The sequence below is a fragment of the Salmo salar genome, chromosome ssa01, assembly GCF_905237065.1.
Source record: "Salmo salar chromosome ssa01, Ssal_v3.1, whole genome shotgun sequence".
Classification (NCBI taxonomy): domain Eukaryota; kingdom Metazoa; phylum Chordata; class Actinopteri; order Salmoniformes; family Salmonidae; genus Salmo; species Salmo salar.
This window is the reverse complement of record NC_059442.1, coordinates 80,245,744-80,261,829: the sequence shown is the minus strand read 5'-3', so window position 1 is coordinate 80,261,829 and position 16,086 is coordinate 80,245,744.

The following is a 16,086-nucleotide window of genomic DNA, read 5'->3' as shown; positions in this document are numbered from 1 at the left end:
GAGGATGGCAATCACATTAAACGTTTTGAAGCCGGTCCACTCTGCACCGTGAAATTACATGGCAAGGCCTCTATTACAGGTATATAGTTCTTACGTTGTTCCCCCTCACCAAAATGTTTCAGGGGGCACCGATAGCCAAAGTCTGTTCATTTATATTTTATTATCTAAAAATGTACAGTATCAAGTTGAAGGTCTTGTGCCCCTGAGTTTCAATATGTGCGACACTAGTCTTGTAATCCTGACCCTAGGCAACAGCTGGTTTCAATAAGCGACTCTTGTGGCAATTTCCATAAGGGGGAAAAATATTCCAGGGTGGGTCCTCTTCAGACAGACAACTCTCCCAACAAATCACAGGAGACAAGCCAGAACGTTGCGATTTGAAACCAGTCTGCAGACCAAACCTTTGCAGTGGTTTTAGTGAAGGTAGTTGATGACAGCTAGACAAAATGCACTCATTAAAAATAACCTATGTGATCTCCATCTTGCTAGCTACTATTTAGCATTTTTTTCAAGCAGATAAGGTAGTGATGTAAGCAGTGGCGTAGGTCCTCTATGCCAAACGGACGTTCTATTAAATGTTAAATGTTCTGTTAAGCCAGAACATTTTAAAATTGTGGGAAGCAACTCAGATGTCTAGAGAGACTAGCGTGACATCTCTGCACTCCAATCGACACTAGCACACTACCTAAAAATGGACAGCTATCTTGACAGTTTATCATACAGTCAGTTCAGACCTGGCGCCAGGATAAAGTGACTAAGGGGGCAGCTGAAATCGCAGAGGGGCAAAACATTTTCGGGTTCTTGCATTGGAATGATATTGAATTCTGCTTATATTACCACGCCATGCCATAATAAACATAAAGTTCAAATGCCGAGATTCCGAGATCATTGAGTGCTTTTGAAATCGGTAGCCTATCTCTGCTGCGCTGTATCAGCACAATGAACAGCCACCTATAGCAATGCCGTTTAGATGGGCAATTACCCTATTGCAAATAGCCTATTTGAATGCATCCGTACACACAGCTGTCTTGCCAAAATAATGCAAACTAAATGCTGAAAGTAGTAGCCTAGTTATTCATGCATGCAAACAAAAATACTGAATAGCAGTTTGGCTTAGAATACCGACACAACTGCGATAGCGAATGAATGAATAAATGCGAACAGAACAAAACAGCGGTACCGAGTAGTGGGCCTAGTAAACTAAATATCAGATAAATAAAGGTATGACACAATCTATATGTAGGCTAGTTACATTAACAGCAATAAAACACAGTAAACTAAAGGCTAATGGAGATCCAAATAACCAAAATATAGCCTACAACCTGCTACAGTGAGATGCAGCCATGCACAGCTGTCTGACCAAAAATAGGCCTATACAGGCGCACTTCAAGCATGGAAAATCATGCCGCTCGCTCTTGAGTTCAGCAACACGTTGTGATATGGCACAATACATTTCTGTGAATCAAATTTGACCTACGTAATCAATTAAGCAATGCCAGCCTACCATAAACACGTTTCCAATACGTACAGTTATTTATAGCAATGAAAACCAATAGGCTACCAAGAAAGCCTACGTTCTTATGGTTATCAATTTCTTTGATGAAACATACCGATATACAGCTATACCCAGGGGCGTCACTTGGGTTCTTGCATTGGAATTATATTGAATTCTGATTATATCACGCTATACCACAATACACATAAAAGTAAAAAAAAAAAAAGAAGGCTTTTGACAAAGAAGTGACAGGTTCAATGGCACAAAATCACGCTGCGCTCTATCAGCACCATGGACAGCGCCATACACAATAAAGCAACCAACCAGCTAGATTGTTTAAATCTTACCTTTTCAACAGAGTTGCAGCTTGATGCTCTGTTGAAGTTCCTGAGTAATTGATCATTTCATTTCCCCCCAAATGTTCTTGTAAGATCCCCATCAAATACCAGTTGGATTAGTTGAGCTTTCCTCCGGTGTAGCATGCTTCTTCTGTGCTGACTGAACACGTTTGTCAAAGTGGAAAATTAGTTCTTGCACGTAGCTGTGGATGTCCCAAAAGTCAGTCCATGTTTCAAAGCAGTAAGCACGGTCAGAATAGCGGAGAGAGGCCCAGAGAATCGTTGCAGGATATCAAGTGGGGTCCATTTGTCCTCATTGGAGCCAGAGCAGGCGATTTAAATCTGCAAAAACTGGCGAGCGACACTAAACTCAGCTTCCACTAAATCTGTTTTACTTAGATCCAGCAGTTGCTTCACCCTTTTCACATCTAGAAAGCAATGGTTCTCTGGGTCAAGGGCACACAGGGCCTCCACCAGTTGATTGTTGCGTTCGTTGAATCGTTCTGACATTTCACCAATGACAGCATCCATCATGCTGAAGAACAGTATTTTACACTGTCTCTTCTCCTCTGTCCTGCTGGCCTACTGTACTGTCCAGTGGATATAGTATATTCTACAGTGGATATAGTCAGCACCCCCTGACAAATCTGAATAAAAAACAAGTAAATAAATATTATTCTTTGAAAAAAAACATTTTAGGCCTTTAGTCCTGTATTAGCGGACCGATATAGTCGTCTGCAGCGCAGGCAAAATGTTTTTCAGCTGCTGCTGCTCATTGCTCTCCTCCTTTGTTTGGGTACTTTAGCGAAGCCAATTTCTGATATCCATCTAGGCAGATTAGCTGGTTCGTGCTAGCTAAATAGTCTAAGGCTTATAACACTAATGCTTTTTACAGCTATAGCTAAGAGTGAAGCCGCTTCAATGATATAATTAACCCTTTTAAATCAAAATCAAATATTACAGGCAGAGGTGTATCACGTTATTCACTTAGCCTACCACAGAGAGGAGAAATGAGGAGCGTTTTTCGCTTTTTACATAAATCCAAAGGAGTCATACCTAACCACCTAGTGGCTTTCCATAGTCCCCCTGCTGCAACCTGGTCTCAGAGCATTTTGTTTTATTCTGTAAGTAAATCTGAGACACTCCATTTAATATGATACATATTGATACATTTTTGTATGATATGTTACAAATTTAAATATGTATATGTTACGATCTGCAAAATGTACTACAATATGTTATGAATTTACAAAACGTGCAATACGTTTTTGCCTTAACGCTGCATAGAAAAGTTGAGTTATAGTTCTGTCTTTCTTGTTGAGTGTCCCGGATTTACATTTACTATGTTACGTCTAGTCTATGAGACCAGGCTGCCTACACACATGGTAGCCAGCCCTGTCCATTGTGCTGACACAGTGCAGCGGAGATACAGATTTGTTGGTGCCAATCTGTCACTCAATCATTTTAACTTTTTTGCAACTTTTATATAGGGACATAAAAATAAAGTTGGAACTGAAGGGGCTAAGCCCCGTTTAGGCCCCTCGTGGCACCAGACCCGAGTAAGTTGACAGAAGCAAATTTACTTATGAAGGGATGCAGAAGGAGGTACATCTAATGGGATTCTGTAGTCTTGCCTCATCGTTATAATAGATTTAATGGACTGTAAAATGCCAGAACATGACATCAACCATTGTGAAGCTCATAGGAAAACAAACGTTTGATGCTTTGAATTAACATAAGAGGATCATGTCAGGTTGCTATAAATGCCTTCTTTCAGACCACTTCAAGTGAAGTATTACTAAAATGCTTTTATCATTTTTGTCAAGAAAATGTAAGGGATTTCAAGGGGTGCTAGAACATGTGTTGCCTGATAGACATGACCCCCCCATATTCTGAAATGGCATTTTTGTCTCCCCCAGTTTTATCATTGCACTGTGATACAAAAAGCGGTATCAGTGTGCTTTAGGACTATTCGGAAGCCTCCGAGCATTCGGGTAGGCTGTTTTGAAGTTTCAGACGGCTGGATTTAGGACACCACAGAGCCTGCGAAAAGAAGCAGCTGTTGTCTGTCTCTGTTGTGCTTTTTCTCAGTTGTAAAAGCAAGCAGAGCAGAAACTGGCTACTCTTTATTTGACTGATGTAGCTGGCAAGTTAACGGCTGTTTGACTTAACAGAAAAAAATATATACTGCTCAAAAAAATAAAGGGAACACTTAAACAACACATCCTAGATCTGAATGAAAGAAATAATCTTATTAAATACTTTTTTCTTTACATAGTTGAATGTGCTGACAACAAAATCACACAAAAATAATCAATGGAAATCCAATTTATCAACCCATGGAGGTCTGGATTTGGAGTCACACTCAAAATTAAAGTGGAAAACCACACTACAGGCTGATCCAACTTTGATGTAATGTCCTTAAAACAAGTCAAAATGAGGCTCAGTAGTGTGTGGGGCCTCCACGTGCCTGTATGACCTCCCTACAACGCCTGGGCATGCTCCTGATGAGGTGGCAGATGGTCTCCTGAGGGATCTCCTCCCAGACCTGGACTAAAGCATCCGCCAACTCCTGGACAGTCTGTGGTGCAACGTGGCGTTGGTGGATGGAGCGAGACATGATGTCCCAGATGTGCTCAATTGGATTCAGGTCTGGGGAACGGGCGGGCAGTCCATAGCATCAATGCCTTCCTCTTGCAGGAACTGCTGACATACTCCAGCCACATGAGGTCTAGCATTGTCTTGCATTAGGAGGAACCCAGGGCCAACCGCACCAGCATATGGTCTCACAAGGGGTCTGAGGATCTCATCTCGGTACCTAATGGCAGTCAGGCTACCTCTGGCGAGCACATGGAGGGCTGTGCGGCCCCCCAAAGAAATGCCACCCCACACCATGACTGACCCACCGCCAAACCGGTCATGCTGGAGGATGTTGCAGGCAGCAGAACGTTCTCCACGGCGTCTCCAGACTCTGTCACGTCTGTCACGTGCTCAGTGTGAACCTGCTTTCATCTGTGAAGAGCACAGGGCGCCAGTGGCGAATTTGCCAATCTTGGTGTTCTCTGGCAAATGCCAAACGTCCTGCGCGGTGTTGGGCTGTAAGCACAACCCCCACCTGTGGACGTATGGCCCTCATACCACCCTCATGGAGTCTGTTTCTGACTGTTTGAGCAGACACTTGCACATTTGTGTCCTGCTGGAGGTCATTTTGCAGGGCTCTGGCAGTGCTCCTCCTGCTCCTCCTTGCAAAAAGGCGGAGGTAGCGGTCCTGCTGCTGGGTTGTTGCCCTCCTACGGCCTCCTCCACGTCTCCTGATGTACTGGCCTGTCTCCTGGTAGCGCCTCCATGCTCTGGACACTACGCTGACAGACACAGCAAACCTTCTTGCCACAGCTCGCATTGATGTGCCATCCTGGATGAGCTGCACTACCTGAGCCACTTGTGTGGGTTGTAGACTCCGTCTCATGCTACCACTAGAGTGAAAGCACCGCCAGCATTCAAAAGTGACCAAAACATCAGCCAGGAAGCATAGGAACTGAGAAGTGGTCTGTGGTCCCCATCTGCAGAACCACTCCTTTATTGGGGGTGTCTTGCTAATTGCCTATAATTTCCACCTGTTGTCTATTCCATTTGCACAACAGCATGTGACATTTATTGTCAATCAGTGTTGCTTCCTAAGTGGACAGTTTGATTTCACAGAAGTGTGATTGACTTGGAGTTACATTGTGTTGTTTAAGTGTTCCCTTTATTTTTTTGAGCAGTGTATATTGCCAGTGCTGAGCTAGTAGTGTAACTGACATGTAACTTTAGCTAATTTTAATCCCCTCTCAACTGAAGTTCTGTCTGAAGTGAATGAACTAGCTAGCAGCTAACATAGACAGTTCAGCTCTAGCTTCTAGCTATCTGTATCTAACAGCTGTTGTGTGTATAGAAATTTGTAGCCTTTGCTTTGTTCCGCTTCAATGTAAGTAAATTAACTTGGTCATTTTTCGCCAGTTGATGTACCAAAAGTTGGCTAACGTTAGCTAATATTTGTGCCTCAATCACACTAAACATGAATGAAATGATGAAACCACCAGCCAAATGATTGAAGAATAATATTCTGAAGTTTTTTGACAACGCAATATGAGTTTTTATTAGTCAGTATAGCAATGTTGCAGTGGAAAACTAAAGAGAGTAAACAAATGTGAAAGATGAGGAAGGCCAGTGATGAAGACGCGTCTAGCGACTTGCTGGCACCGAGGGCCAGCGTGATGACACAATCACGATTTCTGGCAATGTTTGCATGACAAACCATCTGTGGGCTATCACAGCGGTCAAACACACCTTATCTGTGGCAATCTTGATGAAGATACATTTCCACAGAAGTCAGGAGAGGTGAAGACTGATGAAACTTGAATCGACTAAATGAATGTCACTGTGTGAATTCAATTGTCATGTTTGGATTGTTTCAAGAGTTCATGAAAAGCTATGAAATTTGATACATTTCATTGTACTGTAAGTGCTATGGATTTATTGTTACAGAGAAACTGTGTTATTCTGTTCGTCGGACAGGGAATAGTTAAAAGAAGAGTGATACAGTGGTGAATCCGTATAATTTAGATAAATGTTGTGATGATTAGATCCAAGAATCTTTGTGTTGTTTTCATGCCTTTTTTTATGTTTTGGGCCATGCAAAGTGATGTTAATTAGACGATGGAAGATACTGAGATTTGGCGCTCTTGGAAGAATTAAAGCTGGGTTTAAATGTTGATCATGGAGTCATTGGTAAACCGATCTCCTGATATACAGTATGCTTGTATGTCAGAGTGGTGAATTTTATTCGTTGTTAAAATACTTATATTTTTGTATTCTTTTCATCATGAAGATTTCTGTTATGTACCATGTGTTAATTCTATTCTTATTGCGAAACTGTAATAAATCAGGTTATTTTTAAATGGATACAAACCGTAGTCGTCACATTTCTGTGTAATATTTCTTGAATTATTATTTGGTGAAATGTTTAATGGTAAATGTTATTCACAATATACATAGCATATATGCTCTGTCTCTAACTGTGCATCTATGAGCTAAGGTTAACTCAATCATTTTATGCTAGGACATTGATTGCAAGATATTAGTTCTTTGTTCCTTAGCCTCTTAATAATTGCATAATGGTAAACCTAGACACGTGCATCTTATAGTATTCTGAGTGGTGACGCAAGGCTCGCAACCTTGGCTATACCCACTGGATACGATTATGGGCCTTTAGCCTTAGAATTATAGTGGAGTCAGATAGTACATCATATATTAGGGTCCCTCTACAATTCTCTGTCATCCTCAGACAAAGTGAATTTTCACTATTCTACAATGTAACGTTATTGAGCTGTCAGTTTCCCAAGCTAATTCCCTACTTTTCACACTGACACGGTATAAACAGCTCTACAGGCTTCACTGGCATGGTGCACAGTCAGTATACGACACTATGCTCATCATGTCTTAGCAGGAAAAGATGGTGACAGGTGTCCCAGCAGAGTCAGACAGCCAGGGAAGACCAGTCTACAGAGCTCAGGTGAATTTTGCAGTATATTATAACAATGGATACAATGTTCCATCTTGAGTTGATGGGTAGGCTACCTTTTTGGGATCTGGGAATAATGTTAATTTCAATTGAACCACTGATTTTACACTTGGATAATATAATGTATAAATGTACACCAAGGTAATTATTTGTCATACCTCATCTGAGCAGGATCAGATGATGACAGGGGTCTCAGCAGGGTCAGGCAACCAGGGAAGACCAGTCTGTGACAGCGCTGAGTAGAACTTTTTCAGATGCACACTTAATTCTCTCTATTGCAAACACTGGACGAGCCAGAAGCTTCAATGATTGAAACTACTGTATTTTCAGGTAGTCTGACAAATCTCTAAAAAGTTAATTTCCAAACTGTATCAAGGGTTGATAGAGGCACAAAGCATGTAAAACAAAAATGTGAGAAAGACCTGGGAGACACTATTGATGATGAATGGATACAGATATGTTTGAATTCCCAGTCATGTTCATATAATCTCAGACATAAATTACTGCAGTTTAAAGCCATCCATAGAATGTACTATATGCCAGTGAAACTGAATATCATGCACTCAGAAATGTAATTCCTCAAAAGGGGACATACAGTGCCTTCGGAAAATATTCAAACCCCTTGACATTTTCCACATTTTGGTAAGTTACAGGCTTATTCTAAAATTGATTAAATAAAAATCCTCTGCAATCTACACACAATACCCAATAATAACAAAGTGAAAACAGGTTTTTATAAATATTTGCTAATTTATAAAATGTAAAAAACTGAAATATCACATTTACATACTGTACATATTCAGACCCTTTGCTATGAGACTCAAAATTGAGCTCAGGTGCATCCTGTTTCCATTGATCATCCTTGAGATGTTTCTACAACTTGATTGGAGTTCACCTGTGGTAAATTAAATTGATTGGACATCTGTCTATATGAAGTCCCACAGTTGACAGTACATGTCAGAGCAAAAGCCATGAGGTCAAAGGAATTATCCGTAGAGCTCCGAGGCAGGAATGTGTTGAGGCACAGATCTGGGGAAGGGCACCATCCCTTCGGTGAAGCATGGTGGTGGCAGCATCATGCTGTGGGGGTGTTTTTCAGCAGCAGAGACTGGGAGACTAGTCAGGATCGAAGCAAAGATGAACGTATGTCTCTAGCTCTAAGTATGTCTCTAGCTCTAACAGTGCTGCAATATCTAGCAATACAATAACAATACACAAACAATCCATGAGTAAATAACAGAAAACTAAACAAACAAGAAATTGAGACGTACTGTATCAGAACAAGCAATGTTAGAACAAGCAATATTAGAACAAGCAATATCAGAATGAGCAATGTCAGAGTCCGGAGTACTGTATATATAAATATATATGTACATTTACAAAGTATTCAGACCCCTTTACTTTTTTCACCTTTGTTACGTTACAGCCTTATTCTAAAATTGTTTAAATAGTTTTTTGTTCCTCATGAATCTACACACAATACCCCATAATGACAAAGCAAAAACAGGTTGTTAGACATTTTTGCAAAAACATTTAAATGAAATATCACAATTACATATAAGTATTCGGACCCTTTACTCAGTACTTTATTGAAGCACCTTTGGCAGCAATTACAGCCTTGAGTCTTCTTAGGTATGACGCTGCAAGCTTGGCACACCTGTATTTGGGGAGTTTCTCCCATTGTTCTCTGCAGATTCTCTTAAGCTCTGTCAGGTTGGATGGAGAGCGTCGCTGCTCAGCTATTTTCCGGTCTCTCCAGAGATGTTTGATCAGGTTCAAGTCTGGGCTCTGGCTGGGCCACTCAAGGACATTCAGAGACTTGTCCCGAAGCTTCACCCCAGTCTGAGGTCCTGGGTGCTCTGGTACAGGTTTTCGTCAAGGATCTCTCTGTACTTTGCTCCGTTCATTTTTCCCTCGATCCTGACTAGTCTCGCAGTCCCTGCTGCTGAAAAACATCCCCACTGTCACGTTTGTCGTCGGTAATGGAGGACCAAAACGCAGCAGGTATGTGTATGCTCATCGTGTGTATTTATTTACAAACTGAATGAACACCAAAACAACAAAACGAAACGAACTCACGAACAACAAAACAGTCTGGCAAGGCACAAGGCTAAACTCAGAACAATCTCCCACAATTAAACAGACAAACACACCCAACTAATATAGGACTTCCAATCAAAGGCAACACCACACAGCTGCCTTCAATTGGAAGTCCACCCCAATTAACTCTACATAGAAATAGACTACCTAGACTAAACATAGAATTACATAAACATAGATCATAAACCAAAAACCCGGAAATACTAAATCAAACGCCCTTTTTCCAAAACACCACCCCGAACCACATAAAACAAATACCCTCTGCCACGTCCTGACCAAACTACAATAACAATTAACCCTTATACTGGCCAGGACGTGACACCCACAGCATAATGCTGCCACCACCATGCTTCACAGTAGGGATGGTGCCAGGTTTCTTCCAGACGTGACGCTTGGCATTCAGTCCTAAGAGTTCAATCTTGGTTTCATCAGACCAGAAAATCTTGTTTTTCATGGTCTGAGAGTCCTTTAGGTGATTTTTGTGAAACTTCAAGCAGGCTGTCATGTGCCTTTTATTTTAACTAGGCAAGTCAGTTAAGAACAAATACTTATTTACAATTACAGCCTAAGAACAGTGGGTTAAATGCCTTGTTCAGGGGCAGAACAACATATTTTTACCTTGTCAGCTCAGGGATTTGATCTAGCAATCTTTTGGTTACTGGCCCAAAGCTGTAACTCCCAGGCTACCTGCCACCCCAGCTTTTACTGAGGACTGGCTTCTGTCTTCCACTCTACAATAAAGGCCTGATTGGTGAAGTGCTGCAGAGATGGTTGTCCTTCTGGATGGTTCTCCCATCTCCACAGAGGTACTCTGGAGCTATGTCAGAGTGACCATTGGGTCAAGCTCTAGGGAGAGTCTTGGCGGTTCCAAACTTCTTCCTTTTAAGAATGATGGAGGCCACTGTATTTCTGTGGACCTTCTTTGCTGCAGAAATGTTTTGGTACTCTTCCCCAGATCTGTGCCTCGACACAATTCTGTCTCGGTGCTCTACAGAAAATTCCTTAAACCTCATGGCTTGGTTTTTACTCTGACATGCACTGTCAACTGTGGGACCTTACATAGACAGGTCTGTGGCTTTCTAAATCATGTCCAATCAATTTAATTTAACACAGGTGGACTCCAATGAAGTTGAAGAAACATCTCAAGGATGATAAACAGAAACAGGATGCACCTGAGCTCAATTTCAAGTAAATAAGGTATTTCAGTTTTTTACTTTTTATAAATTTGCTAACATTTCAAAAAATAATTTCTCACTTTTTCATTATGGGGTATTGTGTGTAGATTGATGAGGGGAACATTTTTTAAATCAATTTTAGAATAAGTCTGTAACGTAACAACGTGAAAAAAGTCAAGGGGTCTGAATACTTTCCGAATGCACTGTATGTACAGTACCAGTCCAAAGTTTCGACACAACTACTCATTCAAGTGTTTTTCTTTATTTTCTTTAGTGCCTTGATAACAGCTTTGCACACTCTTGGCATTCTCTCAACCAGCTTCATGAGGTAGTCACCTGGAATGCTTTCCCAACAGTCTTGAAGGAGTTCCCACATATGCTAAACACTTGTTGGCTGCTTTTCCTTTGGTCCAACTCATCCCAAACCATCTCAATTGGGTTGAGGTTGGGTGATTGTGGAGGCCAGGTCATCTGATGCCGCACTCCATTACTCTCCTTCTTGGCCAAATAGCCCTTACACAGCCTGGAGGTGTATTTTGGGTCACTGTCCTGATGAAAAACAAATGATAGTACCACTAAGCACAAACCAGATGGGATGGCGTATCTCTGCCTTGAATTCTAAATAAATCACAGACAGTGTCACCAGCAAAGCACCCCCCACACCATCATTCCTCCTCCATGTTTCATGGTGGGGCAGATCATCCGTTCACCTACTCTGCGTCTCATAAAGACACGGCGGTTGTAACCAAAAATCTCACATTTGGACTCATCAGACTAAAGGACAGATTTCCATCGGTCTAATGTCCATTGCTCGTGTTTCTTAGCCCAAGCAAGTCTATCCTTATTGGTGTCCTTTAGTAGTGGTTTCTTTGCAGGAATTCGACTATGAAGGCCTGATTCACACAGTCTCCTCTGAACAGTTGATGTTCAGATATGTATGTTACTTGATCTAGGTGAAGCATTTATTTGGGCTGCAATTTCTGAGGCTGGTAACTCTAATGAACTTATCCTCTGCAGCAAAGGTAACTCTGGTTCTTCCTTTCCTGTGGCGGTTCTCATGAGAGCCAGTTTCATCATAGCGCTTGATGGTTTTTGCTACTGCACTGAAAGAAACTTTCAAAGTTCTTGAAATTTTCCTCATTGACTGACCTTCATGTCTTAAAGTAATGATGGACTGTCATTTCTCTTTGCTTATGTGGGCTGTTCTTGCCATAATATCGACTTGGTCTTTTACCAATTAGGGCTATCTTCTGTATACCACCCCTACCTTGTCTGTCACAATCCTCTTCGTCAGAAGATATGTTGAAATCGCTGTCGGACAAAGTGGACCAATATGCAGCGGATTGCGTGCTCATCATAATTTATTTTAAATGAGAACACGAGGAAAAAACAATAAACAAAACTCACGACAGGAACAGTGTAGCAGGCTAAATAAAAGCAGTGCTAACATACAACTACCCACAAGTGACAAACAAAACACACACCTACTTATAGGACTCCCAATCAGAGGCAACTAGAAACACCTGCCTCCAATTGAGAGTCCAGCAACCAAACCTGCACATAGAAAACTTAATCTAGAACCTACTCATACTAAAACATACACCACAAAACCCCGGAACACATAAATAACACACCCCTCTAAGCTATACACAAAAAAAACACCATACAAAACAAACATACCTCTGCCACGCCCTGACCAAATAATACAAATAATCCTCTATACTGGTCAGGACGTGACATTGTCACAACACAACTGATTGGCTAAAACGCATTAAGAAGGAAAGAAATTCCAGAAATTAACTTTTGACACAGCACACCTGTTAATTGAAATGCATTCCAGGTGACTAACTCATGAAGCTGGTTGACAGAATGGCAAGAGTGTGCAAAGCTGTCATCAAGGCAAAGGGTCGCTACTTTGAAGAACCTCAAATATAAAATATATTTTGATTTGTTGAACACTTTTTTGGTTACTACATGATTCCATATTTGTTATTTCATAGTTTTGATGTCTTCACTACAATGTAGAAAATAGTAAAAATAAAGAAAAACCCTGGAATGAGTAGGTGTGTCCAAACTTTTGACTGGCACTGTATATACATGGTGTGTATACACAGTCTGGACAGTATATGAATAGAAAATATGTGTACAGCAGTAGTTATGTAGGATGAGCCATGACTAGAATACAGTATACTGTACACACTGAGTGTACAAAACACTAGGAACACCTTTCTAATATTGAGTTGCACCCCCATTGGCCCTCACAACAGCCTAAATTTGTTGAGGCGTGGACTCTACAAGGTATCAAAAGCATTCCACAGGGATGATGGCCCATGTTGACTCCAATGCTTCCCACAGTTGTGTCAAATTGGCTGGATGTCCTTTTGGTGGTGGACCATTCTTTATACACACGGGAAACTGTTGAGCATGAAAAACCCAGCAGCGTTGCAGTTTTTGACACACTCAAGCCGGTGCGCCTGGCACCTACAACCATACCCCGTTCAAAGGCACTTAAATCTTTTATCTTGCACATTCACCCTCTGAATGGCACACATACACAATCAATGTCTCACTTGTCTCAAGGGTTAAAAATCCTTCTTTAACCTGTCTCCTCCCTTCATCTACACTGATTGAAGTGGATTTAACAAGTGACATGAATAATGGATCATAGCTTTCACATTGAGGTCCTTGTTGATCTTCTTGGCCTTCCTGTGACACCCTCTGTCTCAATTAATGTTTTTAAAAGTGATACAATTGAAAGAATAAAACCCCACACATACACCTATTGGGAATACAAAAATTCCTAATAGTTCAGGTCACACAAATAACGAATTGAACTTTGAGTCTGAGTTTAGTGTCTGGGATTGCTGAGAATTAGGGTTGCAAAATTACGAGAACTTTCAATAAATTCCCTGGTTTTCCCAACATCCCGATTGGAAGATTCACGGAATTAGGAGGTAATAAGGAGGAAACCTGGATCCTCCAACCAAGATTTCTGGAAAACCACAGGATCAGGGCTGTAACCATACTGACAAGTTTAGCATGAAATCTTGAATAGCAATCTTTTCTGTTGAATCTAAACCCTTTCAGGTTAGGGACTGCACCACTGAGGTATAAAAGAACTGGAGTCTGTGTCCAAGATGTCCGACTGTTGTATTCAACGTAATCTATTCACGTTCTCGTTTACCGATTCATGGACGGACCATCTATAGCCGAGATGCATCCAGTTTACACGACCCAACTTCACATGCGCAATAGCACTCGGTGCACACCGGGAACAGCGCGATTGGATGAATACAAAATGTTAATATCTTTGGCTGTGAGTGATACATTCTTTTTTGCCTCATTGACAATTATTTGAATAATACAATGGATAGTTGGTTCACAAAGGTTCTGACTAAAGTGTCTTATTAGGAATTTTCAGATCTGACTTCTCTATGTGGCAGTCTATGGAGATTGTCTATCTGTGCCGGGCGTCAGTTAAACTGCAATAGCAAAGCAAGACTGTTGGAGCATTCGAAACCATGCTTCTAGACTGGAACCCTTGCCCCTTGGATGGCTCACGCAACACATGCAGCACACACACACACACACACACACACACACACACACACACACACACACACACACACAATGACAGGAGTAGAGTCGAGACAAGTAAGATATTCTTTAGGAAATTAGAATCAGCATGTTCAAGTGAGGGTGACATTATAAAACGAACACTATTGAGATGTTACATCTGAAGTACTAGAGTTTGTGAATATCCCAAGAAAATGCCCAGGTTTTAGCTCATTAAGACATGCTCTGCATTTCATAACTAATTGGCCATCTGGTCACCATAACAAGAATGATTCCTCTCTGCAAGATTATTTAGATAATTTTCTGGGTTGACCAATGATATTATATGGGAATGCCTTATATTCTGTCTCTGTGGTATGTTAACTCTGAGAGACACCTGTTCAGAAAGATGTGTTGTTGTAGTGACTGTATCTCAGGATGACATCAGATGAGTTCACAGTTCCCCAAACCTATAGTAGCCGATGTACCTGCATTTAACCAGCCTGAGGCATTTAATCATCATGAGTACAATACCTTTACACCTTGCAGCTATTGATCCTGTGCTGTTTTTAATTTGGGAGAAATACTGATTCTAATGGTCCACAGTAAATCATTCCATAAATGAATCTCTGGATTCAGTAGCCATTTTTTCTGCACTTTAAATGTTACTCAAAAGTTAGACAACAAAGAGTAACACCTCCTCATCACTATAGGAGGGAAAGGGTAAAGATTCCTGCACAGGTAAACACAAAATAAAGATTTAATCCATCTTTATTGGTGGGCAGTGCTGTTGTGTGGACCCCCGATGCTGAGGCAAACAGAACACTCCCCTTCTGTGTGCAAATGGCACCTGCTGGAATAACAAACAACCATTGCCCTTCAGGGGAGAGCCAATCAAACCTGACACATCCTCCAGTCCTGTGCTCTGAGTGGCCACCTCTAGTGATTTCTAACAGTGCTCTCATCCAGAGACGTGCGGACTTCATGTCTGGGTTGGCATAGAGCCCATTATGAGCGGTCTCCCACAGTTACTGCACTTCCAATCTAGCTGTGCCTCCTCTCCAGGAATAAAGGCCTCCCACACCAGGTGCCCTGAACTCACTATGTGCAAACACAAACCTAATTGCCAGGTTTTTTGTTCTGTTGATAATTTAACCTCTAAAAGTCTAAGCCATTGGAGGGAGGGGGTTGATTTAGACACATATTTAACCCCTTATTTTTGTTGGCACAAAACTACCTCCATACTTCCAATCGTCTCTCCTTTCCATAGTGTCAAATTAGTTTGTAGCGCAAACAGTTCGGATGCTACAGACAGAAGTTGGCACATCAGCGTTACCGACTTCAGACGAGTCCCTTGACACCTGTGGGGGTCGTAGAGCAAAACCGTTCGTACATTACAGACTTTTTTGCGAGAAGACTGATTTTTGTGATGTCTCATGGTCTGACAAATACTGCTGTAGCTCGGCCAACTTCCACTGCAGATGCGGAAGGCCGACATAGGCGGATGCAGTGGATTGAGACACAGCCCATGCAAAAAACTGATATCGCTAGCTTAAACCGACTAAATTTGATGGGGATTTTTTTATAATGTTACTTAGGTTGCGTCAATAGACTCTTATTCATGTGCAGATCTATCTGATTTTACCTCCAAGTAAAGGACATTTTGAGGGTGTTTATAACAGGGAAAGGCACTATTTATGGCGTGCCCAGCCATTTCTCAATACCATTGTCAAATACTGCAGCTTTACCACTGATATACTGAGGCAACAAGGACTTGAGTAGTCAGGGAGAACAATCTCAGCACCAGCTGAAAAGCACAGAGACAGTTATGAAGGCTTTGAGAAGAAATTAGACACTCACACA